Genomic DNA, 22980 nt, shown 5'->3' on the forward strand with positions numbered 1-22980 from the left:
CATTACTTTTCATCATATCATGAGCATGGATGCAAGATGTCCTTTAAAACATGGGAAATGTAAATGTCATGTGCAATATGCCTTTCAAAAACATGATTTATGTCATGTGTGAGATGTCTTAAAACAATATCATATAATACTTGAAAATAATCCCAACATGAAAGTGGCCCGGCTTAGTACCACATACATACATAATGCGCGCATCCTAAGTAGACCCAAGGTAGCTAGTCTTGAACCTACTAGGAAACTAGGCCCGTAGCTCGACCTAGGGGCACATAAGGAGCCCACCCTTTACTAGGCCCGTAATTCGACCTAGGGGCGCATGAGGAGCCCACCCTTTTGGTACAAGCCATTCAAAGTAAAATACATGTCATATTGTATCTCTATCATTTCATAACATATTCATGTCGTTCATAGCATATCTTATTCATGTCAATCATAGCGTATCATGTTCATGTCATTCATAGCATATCATGTTCATGTCATTCATGGAAATTCATATTCATGTCATTCATAGCATATCGTATTCATGTCATTCATAGCATATTTCATTCATGTCATTCATGGCATATCATGTTCATATCATTCATGTCATTCATAAGGTATGCATAAATGGGCACATAGCCATGCATACTTGGGCACATAGCCATCATACTTGTCTTAGGCACATAGCCATCATACTTGTCCTGGGCACATAGCCATCATATTTTGGCACATAGCCATTTTGATATCATTCTCATGCATGGTTTATAAACATATTCAAATGAGCAATATAACACAAAAAGAAAACATAATCATGCATGGATCACAAGTTAACTACTTCCAATTCAAGTCATGGCAAGGGAAGTACATATTGAGTCATAACTTAGTCTAAATTCTCAACCCACTAAGGGTGGCCGAAACATGCATAGGCTCATTTAGGTTTCATGAAATCATACAAGCATATGAACCCACATTCATTTCCATACATCTAACATAAGGAACATCATAAGCATATGTGATTTAGGTTCTATGCTTCCTAGGGTTTTCAACCCACCTTGGCCGAAACATACAAGGTCCAAACTTGGTTACAATAGCATGTAAGCATGTGAATCTAAATAAATTTTTCCATGCATTTATCCTAGGCATTCACATGAGCATATTAGGTTAAAGTTCAAGCTTCCTAAATTCACCAAGTGTAAGTGGCCGAATGCTACAAAGCATGGATTCTAAACATATGAGTACCCTATAAATTTCATAGCATATCATGGAGAGGAACATAAACATGTTAGGGTTAAATTTAGGGTTGCCTAAGCCCTACATTTCATGGTGGCCGAATGTTCAACATGTGGAAAAAAAAAAAAACATAACTCTAAGCAACATGCAATCTCAAGTGCATAATATTATCTTCATATCTTTTCATAAGGTAAAACATAAGCAAGCTAGATTTGAGGTTGAGCCTCATTAAGGTATTGAATCCCTTAATGGCCGAAACCTTGTGATAGGGTCCTACTAGTTCTAAGCAACATACAAGTATGAAATATCAAGAGAACATTCACAACATATAGTGGAAAACTTCATACTTGATACCTCTTCTAGAATTTACAAGCATGTGAGTACCTTATGAATTTCATAGCATATCATGGGGAGGAACTTAAACATGTTAGGGTTGAATTTAGGCTTGCCTAAGCCCTACATTTCATGGTGGCCGAATGTTTACCATGTAAAAACCTAACCTTAAGCAACATGAATCTCAAGTGCTTTATGTTATTTTTCATATCTTTTCATAAGGTAAAACATAAGCAAGCTAGATTTGAGGTTTAGCCTCCTTAAGGTATTAAATCCCTTCATGGCAGAAACCATGTGATAGGTTCCTACTAGTTCTAAGCAACATACAAGTATAACATCAAGGAAAATATTCACATAACATCATAGAAGAGATCATAGACATGTTAGTTTTTAAATTGAGCTTCCCTAGGTTTTTAAGCCTCTTCATGGCCGAACCCTAAGGTAGAGTATTACCTAACTCTAAGCCTTATACAAGAATGAAATATGAAAGTCATATTCCTAACATATCATGAGGAAAACTTAAACATATTGGTTTTGGTTTTTAAGCTTCCATAAACTTTACAAGTATCATAACCGAAATTTCTATGGGAAAACTCTAGGTTATAAATTCATATAAACTCAACAAAAATCATATAACCACTTGTACCACAGGTGAGGGGATACTCACATCCTCTTGCTTGGTCTTTTCCTAAGAGAAAGTACCCTTTGGTGAAAAGAAAGAAGAGAGCTCCTCCTCCTAGTGCTCCTTTGTGTTTTTCTTGCTTGTGAGAGGTAGATCTTGAGAGTTCCTTCTTGTGGTTTGGTTTTCTTAGGGAGAAAACCTTAGTTGGATTTTTGGGAAAGAAGAGAGGAGGCTCTAGGTCATGGCAAGATGAGGGAAGGGAAGAAAAAATGAAGTCCCTTCTTGATTTTCCCTCTTATGCTAGGTGGAAGTAAGAAGCAAAAAGAGGCTTTGCTTTCCCCTCTTCTTAACTCATCTTTTATTCTCTTAATGATGAAGAAATGTCTTCATTCATCCCCCTACTTCCTCTCCTCTCCTTCTCTCTTGTCATCCACGAAAATGAAAAAGAGTGAGGAAGAAAAAAAAACAACTTGTCTTGCTTCTTAATCAAGAGAAGGAGGAAGAAAGCTACTTGATGTTTTCTTGCTTTCTTCTCTTAATCATGGTTTTATCTTTATCTACAATATCCATTCTCTATTTAACAATAACCCATGATGGTCTAGTGGTAATTCTATAATTCTTAGCTTAAGAAGGTTCAAGGTTCAATCCTTGACCAATTCTTTATATATATATATATATATATATATATATATATATATATATATATATATATATATATATATATATATATATATATATATATATATATATATATATATATATATATTTTCTATCTTATCTTCTTTTATTCTAAAAGAAATCTTCACCTACTTAGCTTAAGAATTCGTGGGGTTACATCTATCGATCGATATCGGTCTACCTCCTTTGAGGTATTTCTCGATCGGTATTAGCTTACTGTCCATAAGGCATATACCGGTCGATATTAACCTGTCTTCCCCTAAGGTATATCTCGTCCGATGTTGGCCTTGTAGGGATTTTCGGGCCGCAAAAATCGCTTTTTTGCGTTGCGGAAACCCCGAATCCTATGCCACCGGATCCGTGTGAAGTTTAAAATTCATGTACGAGTTTCTCTACTCCTAGATCTACATTAGATCTACAAGATCAGAAGGTATACCTTTGAAGCGATGCCCTTCGCTTAATCCTGCTCGTCCAAATGATGTCAGATCTCGAGAATGTCAAAGTAGACACTCCTCTATGTGTATCCACACGAACAAGGAGATGGAGAAAAGACACTAGAGTGTGCTAGCACCCTTTGTGGCTCTCGGCAATGGAGGAAGAGAGAGAGAGAAGAGAGCTTGAGGAAGAAGATGAGAGTTACACACAAAATGAAAAACTCCTCTCTTGAATCAATTGTGGTCGGCCACATTAAGAGGTTAATAACCTCCATGGAATACCAAGAGTCACAACTCTTGGTAACTCCCATGAGGTGGCATCCCATTTAAGCAACCATGTTGATGTGGAGCATCATCATTGGTCCACTCTTTGCCAACTCACCAATAAGGTGGCAAATGGTCAAGTCAAACTTGATTCTTCATCTTCCTCTCAAGTCAAGTCAAACTTGACCACTTCTCTCCCATGGTTGATCAAATCTAACCATTGGTTCAAGTCAATTTTAATTTAATGAATCTCTATTCATTGAATTAAATTGACTCAATGAGTCTAAGTCCAAATTAGACTCATCTAACACATTAACCAAATTGAGTCCAACTCAATTAGCCTAATTTGGATTACTCTTAATCCAATTTTGTTCATCACATGGACCTAATCCTTTAGGTTCATCAAATGAACCTAATCTCCATCTAATTGTCCTTTGTGTGTGACCCTATAGGTTCTTATAACATTGGTAATACTCCTAAACTCATTTAGAAGCATAAGTAATGAGTGGTGTCTAGCAACACATCATTACTACCCAAGTTATAAGAATGTTGAGATCCAACATCACCTTGTGGCTACTAATTGTGACTCATCACAATATATGACAAGTGTCCTTCTATCCTTGTCATCTAGATTGATCAATGTGAGGCATAGACCGTGTCATCCTCTAATCAATCTAAATCTTGAATCCCAAGTAGACTCACTTAATCAAATGAGCTCAACATCTCATATTGACTCATTTGGGCATGGTCATGCACTTAGTGGTCTCACTCTATCAAGAATATTGATGTCTCTCCCGTCATATAAGAGGGATAGATCTTATCTACATCACTCACATCCCTCCGCATAATTTGTTACATACCCAGTAATCGCCTTTATAGTCCACCCAGTTACACGTTTGACGAAGCCAAAGTATGTAACTTTTATGTAGGGAACCATGATGACTTCAGGTCCAAGGACTAATAGTCATACTAATAGCCACATGAGAAATTATATGACACTCATATAACGATCCATGATACTTTCTCATGACGGGTCATTCAGTATGCATTCTATAATGCATACCCATGTGTCAACTTGATATCTCTATATCCATGACTTGTGAGATCAAATCATCGAGTTGACCTATATGCTAGTCTCATCGCATTAACATTTTCCCTGAATGCTAATATTTGACTAGGAATGATTAAGAGTAGTGTTCCCTATATCATCTCACTATCGATTCAACTAACCGATTGATATAGGTAAGAACCTTCTACTCAACGACGCTATTATACTTAGTTATTTGGCACCAATACAAGTAAGCATAATAACCAAAAACAAATGCCTTTATATATATAAGAATATGATACAACGAGTCGATACAACAATCATCAAATGATTGGCTCTATGGCTCTAACTAACAATCTCCCACTAGCACTAGTGTCAATCAGTATAGACTCTAAGGCCCAAAGACCTAGTGTGACCATCATGCTTTCTCTGTGCCAAAGCTTTGGTCAAGGGATCTGCGATGTTAGCATTAGTGGGTACTCTGCAAATCTTCACATCTCCTCTATCCATGATCTCTCGAATGAGATGGAAGCGTCGTGGTATGTGTTTGGTTCGCTGGTGTGAGCAAGGTTCCTTAGCCTGTGCTATTGCTCCATTGTTGTCACTATAACGCCCGCCCTCCCTGCTACCCTAAGGGACGGGGCTACGATACTCTACGTATAAATTTTTCTTTTTAAAACAGCGGAAGACTTAAAATAATTTTCATAGTTTTAATAAAACTTTTCTTTTAAATTTCTTTTGAACTATACTATCACATGGCATCAAAATCATAACATCAAATCCAGTGAAACCATAATGTCAAGCCACACATGTTTAGGTATCACAAGTCATAAAATACCAATGCATAGTTCTTTAAAGAAATTTTAAGCAGGTTCTTATTTATTTGGTTGCCTAGACACTGCCACACACATCTTCGTTGCCCCTCCTGCTGCTCCTCTAACTCATCCAGCTTTTTCCTTTATCTGTGGTACAAGGAAAGTAAGCTATGAGCACTCATGGCTCAGTAAGTTCCTTTCCTACTCACTAAAACCAACAATCAGCACATAATCAAGAATGCATCAACAAGTCATAATCTCAACTAATCATGGCATAACATAGCATTCTATTCAAACATATCATGCATCATAATACAATCACAACTAGTCATAGCATATCAAGCATCATCATGGCCGAAACGTATACATAGTGCATTGCATAAAACATAGCTAGACATGGCATAACAAACAAGTATCATGGTATATCAAAGCATGGCCGAAACATGTATATCAAAGCATCATACTATGGCCGAAACATGTACATCAAGGCATCATCATATCCATGGCCGAAATTTATATATCAAGCATCCACAAATCCATGGTCGAAACATGTCTATAAGGTATAGCATGAACATAACATAATCATACCTTATCATGGCATATCATAATCAAGAGCATAACATGAAACATAGCATAATCATAAGGTGTATGCAATACTCCCTAGCCAGGTCTTGATAGACTGAAGCATAGGGATGTCCTTCCTAATGAGCAGTATGTCATCCACATACAATATGAGGAAGACAACTATGTCCCCTACAACCTTCTTGTAGACATAAGGTCTATCTTCGTTCTTGATGAAACCAAACTGTTTGATTGCATCATCAAATCGAAGATTCCAGCTCCGAGAAGCTTGCTTTAGTCCATAAATGGACCTATGCAGCTTGCATACTCTGCTAGTATGCTGTGGATCTACAAAACCCTCAGGTTGTGTCATGTACACATCCTCGAGTAGGTTTCCATTCAGAAACGCGGTTTTGACATCCATCTGCCATATCTCATAGTCATGGTAGACTGCAATAGCAAGCATGATCCGAATGGACTTAAACATCGCTACTGGAGAAAAGGTTTCATCATAGTCAATACCATGAATCTGCTTGAAACCTTTAGCTACCAAGCGACCTTTATAGATAAGTCCATCCATGTCAGTCTTTCTCTTAAAGACCCACTTGCACCCAATGGGTTTTACCCCTTCAGGTGGATCAACCAAAGTCCATACTTGGTTGGTGTACATGGATTCCATCTCGGATCTCATGGCCTCTAGCCATTTCTCGGAATCTGGTCTCATCACAGCTTCCTGATAGGAGGTAGGCTCATCCTCAATGAGCACAACATCATCATGGTCAGACAAGAGAAATGAATATCTCTCAGGCTGACGACGTACCCTATCAGACCTGCGAAGAGGTAGGTCTACTTGAACCGGTTGTTATTCCTCAACTCCTTGTGGAACAACATCATCCACAACACTTTGTAGTTCCAGTTCAACTTCCATCGAGGCTTCAGTGCTATAGTTCACATCTTGAACTTCTTCAAGATCGAACGTACTCCCACTAGTTTTTCTAGAAACAAAATCCCTTTCTAGAAATACCCCAGTCTTAGCCACAACTATCTTGTGTTGACAGGGAATGTAGATGTAATATCCCTTTGTTTCCTTGGGATATCCAATAAAATAGCACTTATCGGATTTGGGTCCCAATTTGTCTGAGACTTGACGTCGAACGTAAGCCTCACAACCCCAAATCCTCATAAAAGACACCTGGGCATCTCTCCCAGCCCATATCCTATATGGTGTCTTTATTACAACCTTAGATGGAACTCGGTTGAGAATGAAGGATGATGTGTCTAGAGCATAGCTCCAAAGATACATAGGAAGATTTGTGTGACTCATCATAGACCGTACCATACCTAATAATGTATGATTCTTCCTTTCGGATACACCATTCCACTGTGGTGTTCCAGGAGGAGTGAGTTGGGATAGGATCCCACACTCAGCTAGATAGTCACGAAACTCATGGCTAAGGTATTCTCCACCTCGATCTGATTGAAGTATCTTAATACTCTTGCCAAGCTGGTTTTATACTTCATTCTTGAATTCCTTGAACTTTTCAAAGGATTCTGACTTATGTGTCATCATATACACATAACCATATCTACTGAAATCATCAGTAAATGTAATGAAGTACTTATAACCACCCCTAGCAGCGACATTGAAAGGTCCACATACATCACTATGTATAAGTCCTAACAAGTCAGCCGCTCTCTCGCTGTGTCCACTAAAGCGAGTCTTGGTCATCTTGCCCAGTAGGCATGACTCACATGTCTCATAAGATTCAAAATCAAATTTGTCCAGCAAACCATTTTTATGGAGCTGGGATAAGCGTTTGTCATTTATATGACCTAAGCGATAGTGCCAGATATAGGTTTGGTTCATGTCATTTGACTTGAACCTCTTGGTACTTATGTTATAGATAGGGTTTTCAAGGTCTAGAATGTAGAGTCCGTTCATTAGAGGTGCACTACAATAGAACATATCATTTAAATAAACTGAACAACATTTGTTCTTTATTATAAATGAAAAGCCTTTCTTGTCTAAACAAGAAATTGACATAATGTTCTTAGTCAAAGCAGGCACATAACAACAATCATCCAATTCTAGTACAAGCCCAGATGGCAGAGATAGAGAATAAGTTCCTACAGCAACAGCAGCAACCCGTGCTCCATTGCCTACGCGTAGGTCCACCTCGCCCTTCATCAATGCCCTGCTATTTCTCAGCGCCTGCACATTAGTACAAATGTGAGAAGCACATCCGGTATCTAATACCCATGATGTAGAAATAGATAGATTGACTTCTATAACATATATACTTGAAGTGGAAGTCTCACTTCTCTTTTTCTTAAGATCTTCTAGCTACACTTTGCAGTTCCTCTTCCAGTGCCCGGTCTGACCGCAGTGGAAGCAGGTAGCATCCTTGGCAACCCCTCCTTTGGGTTTCAGTGTCTTGACTTTGCCCTTGGCTTGGGACTTTCCCTTACCTTTGGGCTTGCCCTTGCCCTTGTGTTTCTGAACCATCATAATATTGTTGGGCTTAACCTTCTTAAGGTTGAGCTCAGCAGTTCTTAACATGCTAAGCAGCTCGGGCAGTGGCTTGTCAATTTCGTTCATGTTATAATTTAGAACGAATTGACTATAGCTATCTGGCAAGGATTGCAAGATCAGGTCAGTGACCAGCTCTTGGCCAAGCGAGAATCCCAACCCCTATAGGTTTTCTATGTACCCAATCATTTTGAGTACATATGGGCCTACGAGAGTCCCATCTTGCATCTTGCACTGAAATAGTGCCTTAGAGATCTCGAATCTCTCGTGCCTCACTTGTCCTTGATATAGTTGACGAAGATGTTCAACCATATCATAAGCGCCCATAAACTCGTGTTGCTTCTGAAGCTCAGAGTTCATGGTCACGAGCATAAGACATGACACATCTAATGCGTCATCTTGATGCTTCTTATAAGCATCACGATCAGCTCGCGTGGCAGTGGCAGGAGGTGCCTCAGGAATGGGCTGCTCCAGGACGTACAGTTTTCATTCCTATGTGAGAACTATTCTCAGGTTCCTGTACCAGTCCAGGAAGTTAGCTCCATTGAGCTTGTCCTTATCGAGGACAGAACACAGGGAGAAGGAGTTCGTGTTTAACGACATGGTAATCTACAACAGAAAAATGTAGAAAAATAAATATCATATTTCAATTAATCATCTAATTAGGCCTTTAATTAAATAATGCTCCCACTGAATTCTATAATTCAAGTAGGACAAGATCCACATCATACTACGCCTTGAGTTAGCTTTGGATAAATCGCCCAAGATTAGTATGATCGGTAGGTAACTAATTACCAATTACATCTCTATGCAACTCTTGTTTATAGGATCAAGATCCGCATATATATTAAAACTTGAGTTAGCTTTGGCTAAATCGCCCAAGAATTAATATAAATATGATTTTGACCTATCTACCAACTATTGGAAAATGCCTATAGTTAAACTCGATCCAATTGAGTTGAGTTGTACTCACCCATATGTTGATAGGCAGGACCAAGATTGTCCCTCCGAACCCTACCAAAATAATATGTGTTGCTCTGCTTTGGCAGATTCAACAACAACATGTGATCGAGGTAGTGATGGGTATCACGGCATGGTAGGCATTTCGAGTTGACGCGATTAAGATCTAATCTAATCGTCGGTGTGTATCATATACTCGATTTAGATCTAATCTAATCGTGGAGGTGCATCATGTGCACGACTTAGATCTAATCTAATCGTTAAGGCACTAATTAATTACTAATCTAGCATGCATCACATATATACACACAAGCAATTAATTAAACTTTTTGTGATTAGTCATGGCCCTACTACGATCTTCTCAAGCCAATGAGAAGATCGGATGGTCAACCTAAGGTCAATAGCTTCTTAAGCTCCTTCCGGTGACCACCTTGTGTTGCTCGCACCCTCCTCGTAACTCCATCTCGAGTGGACCTTCCACCGCTTCATTTTGTACATTACAAAGGTGAAACTCAAGTTATATTCGAGTCTAAACTATTTTACAATAGAAAATAAAATAGGAAAGGCACGACGCGCAGGTCGTGTATCATATACAACACGCACATCACAGAAAATGGCACGCAGGCCATGATATAAATTACAACACAATTTTTTTTCAATCAAACTGGGGTCTTTGGGCCATGACCATCACAAAATGATACATAATTATAAATTATATAATTTCTATTAATTTCTGTAAATTTTCCCACAATTTTTACAATTTTATGAGTAAAAATTCTCGGCGGTCCCATTTAGCGATTTTCGGGCGCAATCGCGGAACGAAGCCCCTTGCGGGATTAGGGGCAGCACCCCTACCCGCGATATAACCATCGTGAGTGTTCCTAAGCGATCCTACAGTGCCTTAGTCTACTGTCCCAAAATGAATTCGGCGAAACCTTGCCGTTTCGGAAAGGTTTTCTCGGTAGTCGAAGCCTACAACTGTCGAAACATTTGTTGCTTCGCTTCTACGAGAAAATTACCCATAAAACACATAAAATTAGGAAATTCACAGAAAGTTACAGAACTGAATGTTTTTTAAAAAAACACAAAATAAACACGTATGCGTTTCGCACGTGGCTCTGATACCACTGTAGGGATTTTCGGGCCGTAAAAATCGCCTTTTTACGTTGCGAAAACCCCGAACCCCATTCCACCGGATCCGTGCGAAGTTTAAAATTCATGTACAAGTTTCTCTACTCCTAGATCTACATTAGATCTACAAGATCAGAAGGTATACCTTTGAAGCGATGCCCTTCGCTTAATCCCGCTCGTCCAAATGATGCCGGATCTCGAGAATGTCAAAGTAGACACTCCTCTATGTATATCCACACGAACAAGGAGATGGAGAAAAGACACTAGAGTGTGCTAGCACCCTTTGTGGCTCTCGGCAATGGAGGAAGAGAGGGAGAGAAGAGAGCTTGAGGAAGAAGATGAGAGTTACACAAAAAATGAAAAACTCCTCTCTTGAATCAATTGTGGTCGGCCACAGTAAGAGGTTAATAACCTCCATGGAATACCAAGAGTCACAACTCTTGGTAACTCCCATGAGGTGGCATCCCACTTAAGCAACCATGATGATGTGGAGCATCATCATTGGTCCACTCTTTGCCAACTCACCAATGAGGTGTCAAATGGTCAAGTCAAACTTGACTCTTCATCTTCCTCTCAAGTCAAGTCAAACTTGATCACTTCTCTCCCATGGTTGATCAAATCTACCATTGGTTCAAGTCAATTTTAATTTAATGAATCTCTATTCATTGAATTAAATTGACTCAATGAGTCTAAGTCCAAATTAGACTCATCTAACACATGAACCAAATTGAGTCCAACTCAATTAGCCTAATTTGGATTACTCTTAATCCAATTTTGTTCATCACATGGACCTAATCCTTTAGGTTCATCAAATGAACCTAATCTCCATCTAATTGTCCTTGGTGTGTGACCCTATAGGTTCTTATAACATTGACAATGCTCCTAAACTCATTTAGAAGCATAAGTAATGAGCGGTGTCTAGCAACACATCATTACTACCCAAGTTATAAGAATGTTGAGATCCAACATCACCTTGTGGCTACTAATTGTGACTCATCACAATATATGACAAGTGTCCTTCTATCCTTGTCATCTAGATTGATCAATGTGAGGCATAGACCGTGTCATCCTCTAATCAATCTAAATCTTGAATCCCAAGTAGACTCACTTAATCAAATGAGCTCAACATCTCATATTGACTCATTTGGGCATGGTCATGCACTTAGTGGTCTCACTCTATCAAGAATATTGATGTCTCTCCCGTCATATAAGAGGGATAGATCTCATCTACATCACTCACATCCCTCCGCATAATTTGTTACATACCCAGTAATCGCCTTTATAGTCCACCCAGTTACACGTTTGACGAAGCCAAAGTATGTAACTTTTATGTAGGGAACCATGATGACTTCAGGTCCAAGGACTAATAGTTATACTAATAGCCACATGAGAAATTATATGACACTCGTATAACGATCCATGATACTTTCTCATGGTGGGTCATTCAGTATGCATTCTCCAATGCATACCCATGTGTCAACTTGATATCTCTATATCCATGACTTGTGAGATCAAATCATCGAGTTGACCTATATGCTAGTCTCATCGCATTAACATTGTTCCTGAATGCTAATACTTGACTAGGAATGATTAAGAGTAGTGTTCCCTATATCATCTCACTATCGATTCAACTAACCAATTGATATAGTTAGGAACTTTCTACTCAAGGACGCTATTATAGTTAGTTATTTGGCACCAATACAAGTAAGCATAATAACAAAAAATAAATGTTTTTATATATATAAGAATATGATACAACGAGTCCATACAACAATCATCAAATGATTGGCTCTAGGGCTCTAACTAGCAGGCCTACTCTCCTTAAGGTATATCATGGTCAATATTAGCCTTTCCTTCTCAGGGTATATCCCGGTCAATATTATCTTACTTGCATTAAGATATATATTGGTTGATGTTGACCTGCCTCTTCTGAGGTATCTATCGATCGATATCGGTCTACCTCCTTTGAGGTATTTCTCGATCGGTATTAGCTTACTATCCTCAAGGCATATATCGGTCGATATTAACCTGTCTTCCCCTAAGGTATATCTCGGCCGATGTTGGCCTACTCTCCTTGAGGTATATCTTGGTCGATATTAGTCTTTCCTTCTCAGGGTATATCCCGATCGATATTGATCTATCTTCTCAACTCGGCTATCTCCTTTTCCTTCCTCACCAGGGATCCATGAAACTTAACCCATATCAGCTATTATTTGTGTGACCAAAGGAATACCAACTATTAATTTTATTTGTCATAAAGTTAGGATGACAAGATAATAAAATTAATGGGTAAGACCCTCTTGTTATAAATATTTGATTTTGTATACATCCACACTAACATGGCATGCAAAATTCACGGTGTTTTGAGGTGTTGGTAAATTTAAATAATATTGTTTGAGGAATCAATATTGTTCTAAATTTAGAGTCTTGACCAAAAGTTTATTTTGTGATTCTTAGGATGACTTTCAACCCACTGGCTATTATACTGTAAGAGAACAAACTTACTGGTCCCAACTACATAGATTGGAAAAGAAACCTGGATATTGTCCTAACTGTTGTAAGCTATAAGTTTGTACTAATGGAGGTCTGTCTTAATGTGTCTAATAGTGATTCTAGTGAAGAGGAGATTGAGTATCATAAGAAATGGGTCAAGACAGATGAGATGGCGCGGAGTTACATTTGGCTTTTAAATCAAATGTGATGCAACATCAGCATCAGACCATGCCTACTGGCCATGACATGATATACAATCTCAAGGAACTCTTCGGACACTAGAATCAGGCTGACAGGCAAGACTATATGATCTCTAGGTACTGGACTAAAAGCAGGAATGAAGAAGCCGAAAGGTAAGTACTTCATTTACAAGCAGTCTGGACATTTGTAGGCGGACTGTCCTCATAGGAAGAGAACAATATAGGTATATCTTATTCTCTAGTAGTTGGAACATGTTTAGTGGTGTTATCTACCGGTACCTTGCATGTAGATATAATAACCACTGATCATGTCTGCAAATCATTGTAGGGGTTCCAAGAAACCTGACAACTACACGAAGGAGAAATCACTGCTTACATGGGCAATGCTACAGAAGTAGCAGCTGTTGTAGTGGGAGATGTTTATAGGAATAAAATATTAGTTTTAAGAAATTATCTTTACGTACCAAGTTTTAGAAAGAACTTGATTTCAGTTTCTAAACAATACAAGGATGGATATTCTGTCTATTTATGATAGCAAAGGTGTTATCAAGATAAATAGGGAAGTTATCTGTTCTGAGACGTTCGTTGGCAATTTGTATACTCTAAATCCAATAACTCCCACAATGCAACAAATAATGTAAAGTCAATCCATGAAATTAATATTTAATTGAATTTGTAACATGGGTGGATTTGGATCAATAATGTTAAGCATCGTTTGCGATCCAAGTCCAAACCACTAAGAATAGATAAGTTGAATTTGGAATCAATAATGTTAAGTTCCATTTGCGATTTCAAATTTAATTTCTAAAGAACATAATAGGTTGTTAGGAATGGTTCAGGACTTGTACAAAATTTTTGTACTGAGGAATCGGTACGATATTCCTAGTAGCAACCAACTAAAGTCTGGGAGCTAGTAGAACCATCAAATAGTGTAAAAGCTATTGGATGTAAATGGATCTACAAAAGGAAAAAAGGGATAGACGGGAAGGTGGAAACCTTCAAAGCAAGGCTTGTTGCAAAGGGTATACTCAGAAAGAGGGAATCGATTATGAGGAAACATTTTCGCCGATAGCCATGCTTAAGTCTATCCGGATTCTTTTATCTATTGCCTCTCATATAGATTATGAGATTTGGCAAATGGATGTCAAGACAGCTTTCCTTAATGGAAGTCTTGAAGAAAACATCCATATGAAGCAACCAGAGGGGTTTATTGCAAAGGGCAAAGAGCATCTTGTATGTAAGCTCAATCGGTCTATTTATGGACTGAAGCAAGTTTTAAGATCTTGGAACATCCGGTGTAATGAAGTAATCCAGTCTTATGGATTTATTCAGAGTCCGAATGAGTCTTCTGTATACAAGAAGTGTGATGGAAACATGGTGGTATTTCTTGTACTATACGTAGATGATATTTTGTTAGTTGGATACAATATCAAAGTGTTGTCGGAAGTAAGGGTGTGGTTGTCCAAGAAATTCGATATGAAGGACTTGGGAGAATGTGCACATATTCTCGGGATCAAAGTAATAAGGGATCTCAAGAAAAGAATGTTGTGTTTATCCCAAGCTTCATATATCGATACTATCCTAGCTCATTTTAGCATGCAAGACTCCAAGAAAAGTTTTCTAACTTTTCGGCATGGAGTATCTTTATCTAAAGAGATTTCTCCAAAGATATCAAAAGAGATAGAAGAAATGAAGGCAGTTCCTTATGCTTCAGCTATAGGAAGCCTAATGTATGCTATGTTATGCACAAGACCGGATATCTGTTTTACCGTGGGTATGGTTAGCAAATATCAAAGTAACAGGACATGGACATTGAACTGTCGTAAAGCATATATTAAAGTACCTAAGAAGGACTAGAGAAGAGATTATATGTCGGTTTACCAAGCAGATGATTTGATCCCTATGGGTTACACGGATTCTGACTTCCAATCAGATAGGGACAATAGTAAGTCTACATCAGGCTATGTGTTTACTTTAGGAGGTGGAGCCATAGCATGGAGGAGTGTTAAGCAGAAATGTGTTTCTGACTCAACCATGGAAGTTGAGTATATGGCAACCTCTGAGGAAGCCAAAGAAGCTGTATGGCTCAGGAACTTTTTGATGGACTTAGATGTGATTCCTGGTTTTCCCAAAATCATCACAATTTATTGTGATAATAGCGGTGTAGTAGCAAACTCGAAGGAACCACGAGCCCATAAGGCAAGTAAACACATTGAGCGCAAGTACCACTTGATACGAGACATTGTAAAGTGAGGAGAAATTGTTGTCACCAAGATTGCATCAGTAGATAACCTGACAGATCCTTTCACTAAGGCTCTTCTGGCGAAAGCTTTTGATCGGCATATTGAGGGGATGGGAATCAGATGTATGGCAACATTTATGGCAGCATAGTCTTTTATTATAAGTGAGAGATTGTTAAAGTGTATACTAAAAGTCTAGCTTTCTTGTATAAACAATCATTTTGAAATAAGAATCACATTTGCCAAATGTCTATATTTATGCTAAGTATAGTTGTCCATTTAATTTATATTGTAGATAACATGGTGTGAGGAGACACATAGAAGATCATGTTATCAGTTCCTTATAAATTATAAATAGTAGCTCACAACCAAGATGGAATGGGACAAACCATTGGAGTGGTTGTAGTGTAATTTGGTATTAGTTTATCTTGACTATAAATTACACTAGTACACTTTGAGTGTATTGAGTAGGACCATTTGAGGTAGTTTCTTTTTATACTGACTCTTTAAAAGAACAAGACCTCTGTTATTATGGAAGTGTGTACTCTTAATCATGATATAATAATAAGCACATATACTTAATATTTATTTCTTTAATTTATCAAAGGGTGTGATTAGTTCGATAAATCAATAGGCTCGATAAGTTGGAAAATTATATTATTTATATGGTGTGTTGTTGATTATAGAATGAAATTGCGGCCTAGTAATCTAGGTTTATAATGTCCCCTTGAGGAGCTCATAAGGATTGTCATGTAAATCCTGCAGGTGGACTTAGTCCGACATGACAATAAGGTTGAGTGGTACTACTCTTGGAGCTAGATATTAATTAAGTGAGTTGTCAGCAACTCATTTAATTAGTGGGCATTTGATATCTTAAAGACAAGGACACTGACACACTCATGATAAGAAGGAGCCCATATTGTAATATGGGATTGGTACAGTAGTGCAATAATAACTCTTTAGTAGAATGAGATATTATTGATTAACTTGAGTTGGTGTTCGGGGCGAACACGGGAAGGTCAAGCTCATCGAAGACCAAAACCAATTTCTCCTCTGAATCCCTATTATAGCCTCTTATTTATAAAGCCTTATATCCACCCAAAAGCCTAGCTTCTTAAGGCCCAAGCTAGGGCCGGCCAAGCCTTGCTTGGAGACCAAACAAGGGGCCGACCAAGCTAAGCTTGGAGCCCAAGCTAGGGCTGGCCAAGCCTTGCTTGATGCCCAAGCAAGGTGCCGGCCACACATAAGAAGAAAAGGAAGTTTTATTTTTTGTAAAATCTTTCATTTTATAGAGATCCATAAAAAGGATTTAAAAGGATGATTTTAATATAAAACTTTCCTTTTTTAGATTGGTCACAAAAGGAAATAAAAGGTGTTTTTATTTTGTTAAAAACTTTCCTTTTATGATGGTTTTAAAAGAGAGTTTTAAATTTTAAAATCTTTCCTTTTTTAGCTTTCTACAAAGGAATAAAAGAGAGATTTGAAATTTTTCCTTATTTGTAGTTATCTATAATGTGAAAGAAAGCTTTTAATTTTTGTTATAAAACTTTCCTTCGTGTAATCATGTTTTATTTTAAATCTTTTCTTTTATAGATATCCATAAAATGATTTAAAAGAGAGAGATTTTAATTTATAAAACATTCCTTTTATAACTATCCACAAAAGGAATTTTAAAAGAGAGATTTTAATTTTGTTTAAAATCTTTCCTTGCTTGGAGCATAAGCTTGTGGCCAGCCATGTCATGGGAGAAAAGGAAGTTTTATTTTTTGTTATAAAACTTTCCTTTTTTTGACAAGACCAAGGAATATAAAAGAGAAGGAGGGGGTGCCTCACCTCATAACGCATCTTCTATTCCTCTCTATTCTTCCTTGGTGGCTGGCCCTTGTTCTTTCTCTTCTCTCCTTTTGTTTTCCCTCTTGGTGGCTGACGGCATCTTGGTGTGGAGATCTCTTGGTGGCCGGTTGCTTGAAGGAGAAGAAGAAGAGAAGGAAACTCTATTGTCTTGCATCCCTTGGAGGTTAGTTGGTGGCCGGATCTTGGAAGCCTTGGAAGAAGCTTGAGTGGATTTCATCTTGGAAGATCGTCGTCCACACTACGTCCAAGAGAAGGAGAGGAATACAATAGAAGATCAAGAGGTCTATAAGCTGCAAAAGGTATAACTAGTTATTAGTTTCCGCATCATGACTAATTCATCTTTTGTATAGATCTTGGAAACCAAACACGAGAGGTTATCAGTTTTAATTATCGTTTTTGTTATCGATTTTATTTTCCGATTTCATGTTTCGATAATGTGTTTCTATTGAGGTCTCTATAGTTAAACCTAGTTTACTATAAGAAGTTAAATATCTGATTTCTTTGTGAGGGTTTGTCTAGGAAGTGGTGGATGATCTCATACCCAAGAAGGCCTAGTGCCTCACCATGTTTAACCTGGAAGCCGATCTTTGAAATAGATATTTGATAACTTCTATAATATGGTTTAACTTAGGAAGATCACATCGGTTGAACTTGGAGTAAGAATGTTAAGTTTCATTCCCAATCCAAGTTTAACTTCTAAAAGGAAATTTGGATTAATAATGTTAAGTATCATTTGCAATCCAAATTTAACTTTAGTAGAGCACATGGGTAGGTAGGATAGTTCTATGCTTGTACAAATTTTTATACAGGGGAACTAGGACGGTATTCCGAGTAGCAACCAACAGGCACAGCCAGGTCTTGGAAGATCATATCTGAGGAGGCAGGGTCGTGATCCCTCAACATGGCCGTGTCTTTAAATTTTGGGCCAGAGGAAGCGTCGTCATGCCTCGGAGCACGGTTCTGTCCTCATTCTTCATTTCAGGGGAGGTATGGTCGTGTAGATCCACACGACCACCTCCTGTTGGAACCCCAAGGTTGTTTTGGTGTGATCAACAAGTTAAGTTAGGTCCTGTGTGTATTTAACCTTGTGTCTAAGTGTGCAGGAGCTTAGGAGCACAGGTACTCGAGCGGAAGACGCAGCTAGCGAGAAGGACGGCATGCTGTGCGTCCGAGGGACGAGGCGCTGCGGAAGAGTACACCGGCGGACGAGAAGGAAGCGCGTGGTGGTTCCGAGGGACGAAAGCCAGAGCGGAAGATTGCTCGGGGAGCAAGAGACGCAGCTAGCGAGAAGGTCGACGACTGAGGGACGAAGACTGCGGATGAGTACGCTGGCGGACGAGAAGGAAACACGCGGCAATTCCGAGGGACGAGATGCCGGAGGGAAGCACGCTCGAGAAGACCGGAAGTTGGGTTCGGGTGAGCCCTTTTCCGGATGGCAGAGATCACCCAAGCAAGCGGATCCGGAGTAGAAGACCCGGACCGAGCTGAACCAAACCGGAGCGGTGGTCCCCGGATGAAAAAGTCAACATTGGTTGACTTTGGGCTCCGGGGCGCCCGGAGCCACCCGGGGCGCCCGGAACCCTTCCGACGCCCGGACCCAGTATTTTGACCGGATCGAGTCAAAACTCGATCTGAACGTTGGGGGAAAAACTTCCAGGCGCCCCCACCAAGGCTATAAATATAGCCTTGGTCCGAAGCTTCATATAAACTCGAAATTTACATTCCAAACACTTGTGCGCTCTAGCTTCATCTCTTTGTGCTTTCACTGCTGTAAGAGGCTTCTCCGCCTGAAGGAGATATTTTAGTGCACGTTCATTCCTTGGATTAACAACCTCCTTAGTTGTAACCAAGTCAAGTTGTGAGCCTCTTCTTTCTGCTTTTTATTTACTGCTAATTTACTTTATGCAAGTGTTCTGTTGAAAGTTCGAGAAGGGTCTTTTCAGTTTATTTTTTTCAGGCTATTCAACCCCCCTTCTAGCCGGCCCAACGGTCCTACAAGTGGTATCAGAGCTGAGACGCTTCAGGAGGACTAACCACCGAACGAAGCAACGAGATGGCCGGATCTAACATCCACCCACCAAAATTCGAGGGGGACTTTGCAAGCTGGAAGAAGCACATGGAGGTATTTTTCGGCACCGATTTTAATTTATTACTAATAATGGAACTCGGTTTTGAAGCTCCTGAGGGCAAAGCGAAAAATCAATGGACAAAGAAAGAGCAGGCCGAGTACGTGGCAAACAAGAAAGCATAATTCCATTTGCTAACCGTACTTCCGCCACAAGAAGTCAACCGTGTCGGCACCTACAACTCGGCAAAGGAGCTTTGGGAGAAGTTCCTTGAATTACACGAAGGAACATCCGAAGCCAAGCTTGCGAGACGGGACTTACTTCGCAACCAGCTCACCAACCTCCGTCTTGAAGAAAGTGAAACAATTGCACATCTACACTCAAGGATACAGGAGCTCATCATCGGACTTTCGAATCTCGGAGAAGAGGTAAGTAACCGAGATTCGCTCAGGTACGCTTTAAATTCCTTCCCTAGAAATTCAAAATGGGCATCACTAGTAGATGCTTTTTACATTTCGAAGGACTTAGAAAAAATTTCATTAGAAGAATTTTTTTCAACATTTGAAGTGCATGAGTCAAGATGTGCAGGAATGAGGGAGCCAAAGAACAACGTCGCCCTCAAAGCTTCGAGAGACGAACCTGAATCGGAATCTTCTCTCGACGACGAAGAAATGGTAATGATGGTAAGACGATTTAAGAAGTTATACAATTCTAGAAAAACTAACCATCCACAGGGTAGAAAGAAAAGAACGATCCGCTGCTACCATTGCGACGAAGAAGGGCATGTCAAGGACAACTGCCCCAAGCTGAAGAACAAAGACAAGGAAAAGGGTAAGAAGCCTATCCAAAAACGAAAGGCCCTGAAGGCGACGTGGGACGATACCTCGTCCGAATCGGAAGTCGAAGCATTCTCCAGACTCGCACTGATGGCGAGTCATCAAGACGACGACTGCGATTCAAGCTCTTCCGAAATGAGCATCGAGAGCATCGATGAAGGGGGAGACACGTCGGAAGAAAGCAGCAGCTCAGGGGGAGAAACAGACAACGAGATCGACAAGGTAAGTCAGGTACGATCTCTTCCTCCCGATAAAATGTTTAAGTTCGTTAAACTTTTAACAAAAGATTGCTACAAATTAGAAAGTGAAAATAAAAATTTAAAAGTAATTCTAGCTAAGTCTTGTCCCTTAGAAGAATTAGATAAATTAAAAATAGCAAATGAAAAATTGAAACTTGAAAATGATGATTTGAAAATTCAAGTAGATAACTTGAAAAACTATGCATGTTCATCTAAAACCAATTTTAGAAGATTTAATAATTTAAATTGGTACTTTAAATATCACCCCGGACAAATTAGGAACATTTCAAGAAAATATGTCCCTAAAAGCTTTTTAATTAATCCAGTAGGGTGGAACCTATATTGGGTTCCTAAAACATGCCTAAACTAAATTGTAAAATTAGCGCTTTAAGTGAGAAAATTAAACAAAGAATTTCCTTATGAGGCTTTGTCAAGGAAGTGGTTGTTGCTCCAATAACCAAGAAGGTCTAGTGCCTCGCTACGACCTGGAAGCCAAAATATTGAAATAAATGTTTAATTAACTTACTAATAAAGCATTAATACAAGAATTAATTAGTGCTTTAAAAAGGTTATTCAAAACATTTTATTTTAGAAATTTACTTAGAATTTTTTTTCCCCCTAAGTAATTTTTTTTACGCTTAAAAATTCTCAAAAATTTTAGGATTTTTTTTCTTACTTAGAAAAATTCTCAAAAATCATTTCTTCCTAAGTTTAAAAAAAAAAAAATCTTTTTCCTGAAACTAGAAATCTTTTCTAAATTACTTAAAAATTTAGAAATTTTTTGAATTTTTCTAAGTTTTTAAACCCTTAGATTGTTTTTTCTAGGAACCTCACTTTTTTTGTGATCAAAGGGGGAGAAGGGAAAGTATAAGTCTAGGGGGAGGTAGATAGATTTAATTTTTTTTATCTTTTCTATCTTTTTGCACTTAAATTGCAAATTAAGTTAATTTACTTAATTTTATTTTATATCTATTTTAACCCTACCTTAACTTAGGTTGATCACACCAAAAAGGGGGAGATTGTTGGAACCCCAAGGTTGTTTTGGTGTGATCAACAAGTTAAGTTAGGTCCTGTGTGTTTCTAACCTTGTGTCTAAGTGTGCAGGAGCTTAGGAGCACAAGTAGTCGAGCGGAAGACGAAACTAGCGAGAAGGACGGCAGTCCGAGGGACGAGGTGTTGCAGAAGAGTACGAGAAGGAAGCGCGTGGTGGTTCCGAGGGACGAAAGCCGGAGCGGAAGATTGCTCGGGGAGCAAGAGACGCAGCTAGCGAGAAGGTCGACGACCGAGGGACGAAGACTGCGGATGAGTACGCTGGCGGACGAGAAGGAAACACGCGGCAATTCCGAGGGACGAGAAGCTGGAGGGAAGCACGCTCGAGAAGACCGGAAGTTGGGTTCGGGTGAGCCCTTTTCCGGATGGCAGAGATCACCCAAGCAAGCGGATCCGTAGTAGAAGACCCGGACCGAGCTGAACCAAACCGGAGCAGTGGTCCCTGGATGAAAAAGTCAACATTGGTTGACTTTGGGCTCCGGGGCGCCCGGAACAGTCCGAGCCGCCCGGAGTAGCCCAGGGCGCCCGGAACAGTCCGGGGCGCCCGGAGAAGCCCGGGGCGCCCGGAACCCTTCCGGGCGCCCGAACCCAATATTTTGACCAGATCAAGTCAAAACTCGATCTGAACATTGGGGGATAAAATTTATCCCCCCAGGGCGCCCGGAACCCTTCCAGGCGCCCCGACCAAGGCTATAAATATAGCCTTGGTCCAGAAGCTTCATATAAACTCAAAAATTTACATTCCAAACACTTGTGCGCTTCTGTTCTAGTTTAGCTTCTGTCTTTTGTGCTTTCACTACTGTAAGAGGCTTCTCCGCCTGAAGGAGATATTTTAGTGCACGTTCATTCTTTGGATTAACAACCTCCTTGGTTGTAACCAAGTCAAGTTGTGAGCCTCTTCTTTCTGCTTTTTATTTACTGCTAATTTACTTTATGCAAGTGTTCTGTTGAAAGTTCGAGAAGGGTCTTTTCTGTTTATTTTTTTCAGGCTATTCAACCCCCCTTTTAGCCGGTCCAACAGTCCTACACCTCCATACTAGCTTCGATTGGTTCCAATTCTCTACCCATTGAGAGACACAACCGTGCCATAGGGCATGGCGATGTCAAGTCTTCTTCACAGCATGGGAGGCATGACCGTGTCGATCCACACGGTCGTGCCCCTTTTGGGCTCTGGATGACACACGACTCCAAATGTAGGGGCACGGCCATGCCACGGGGCATGACCATATCTTGGCTTTTGACTCTAGGGAGGCACAATCGTGCCAAGAGGCATGGCCAACCTCTTCTTTGAGTAGTTCTGAGGTATGTTTTTATCTTTATTTATTCTCCAAATCGCAACATATCAATCAAAAAATGACAAAAGAGCAGATCTCTGATAAAGAGAAAAATAATACTAAAATAATGATAAAAT

Source organism: Zingiber officinale, chromosome 10B (genome assembly GCF_018446385.1).
Source record: "Zingiber officinale cultivar Zhangliang chromosome 10B, Zo_v1.1, whole genome shotgun sequence".
Lineage (NCBI taxonomy): Eukaryota > Viridiplantae > Streptophyta > Magnoliopsida > Zingiberales > Zingiberaceae > Zingiber > Zingiber officinale.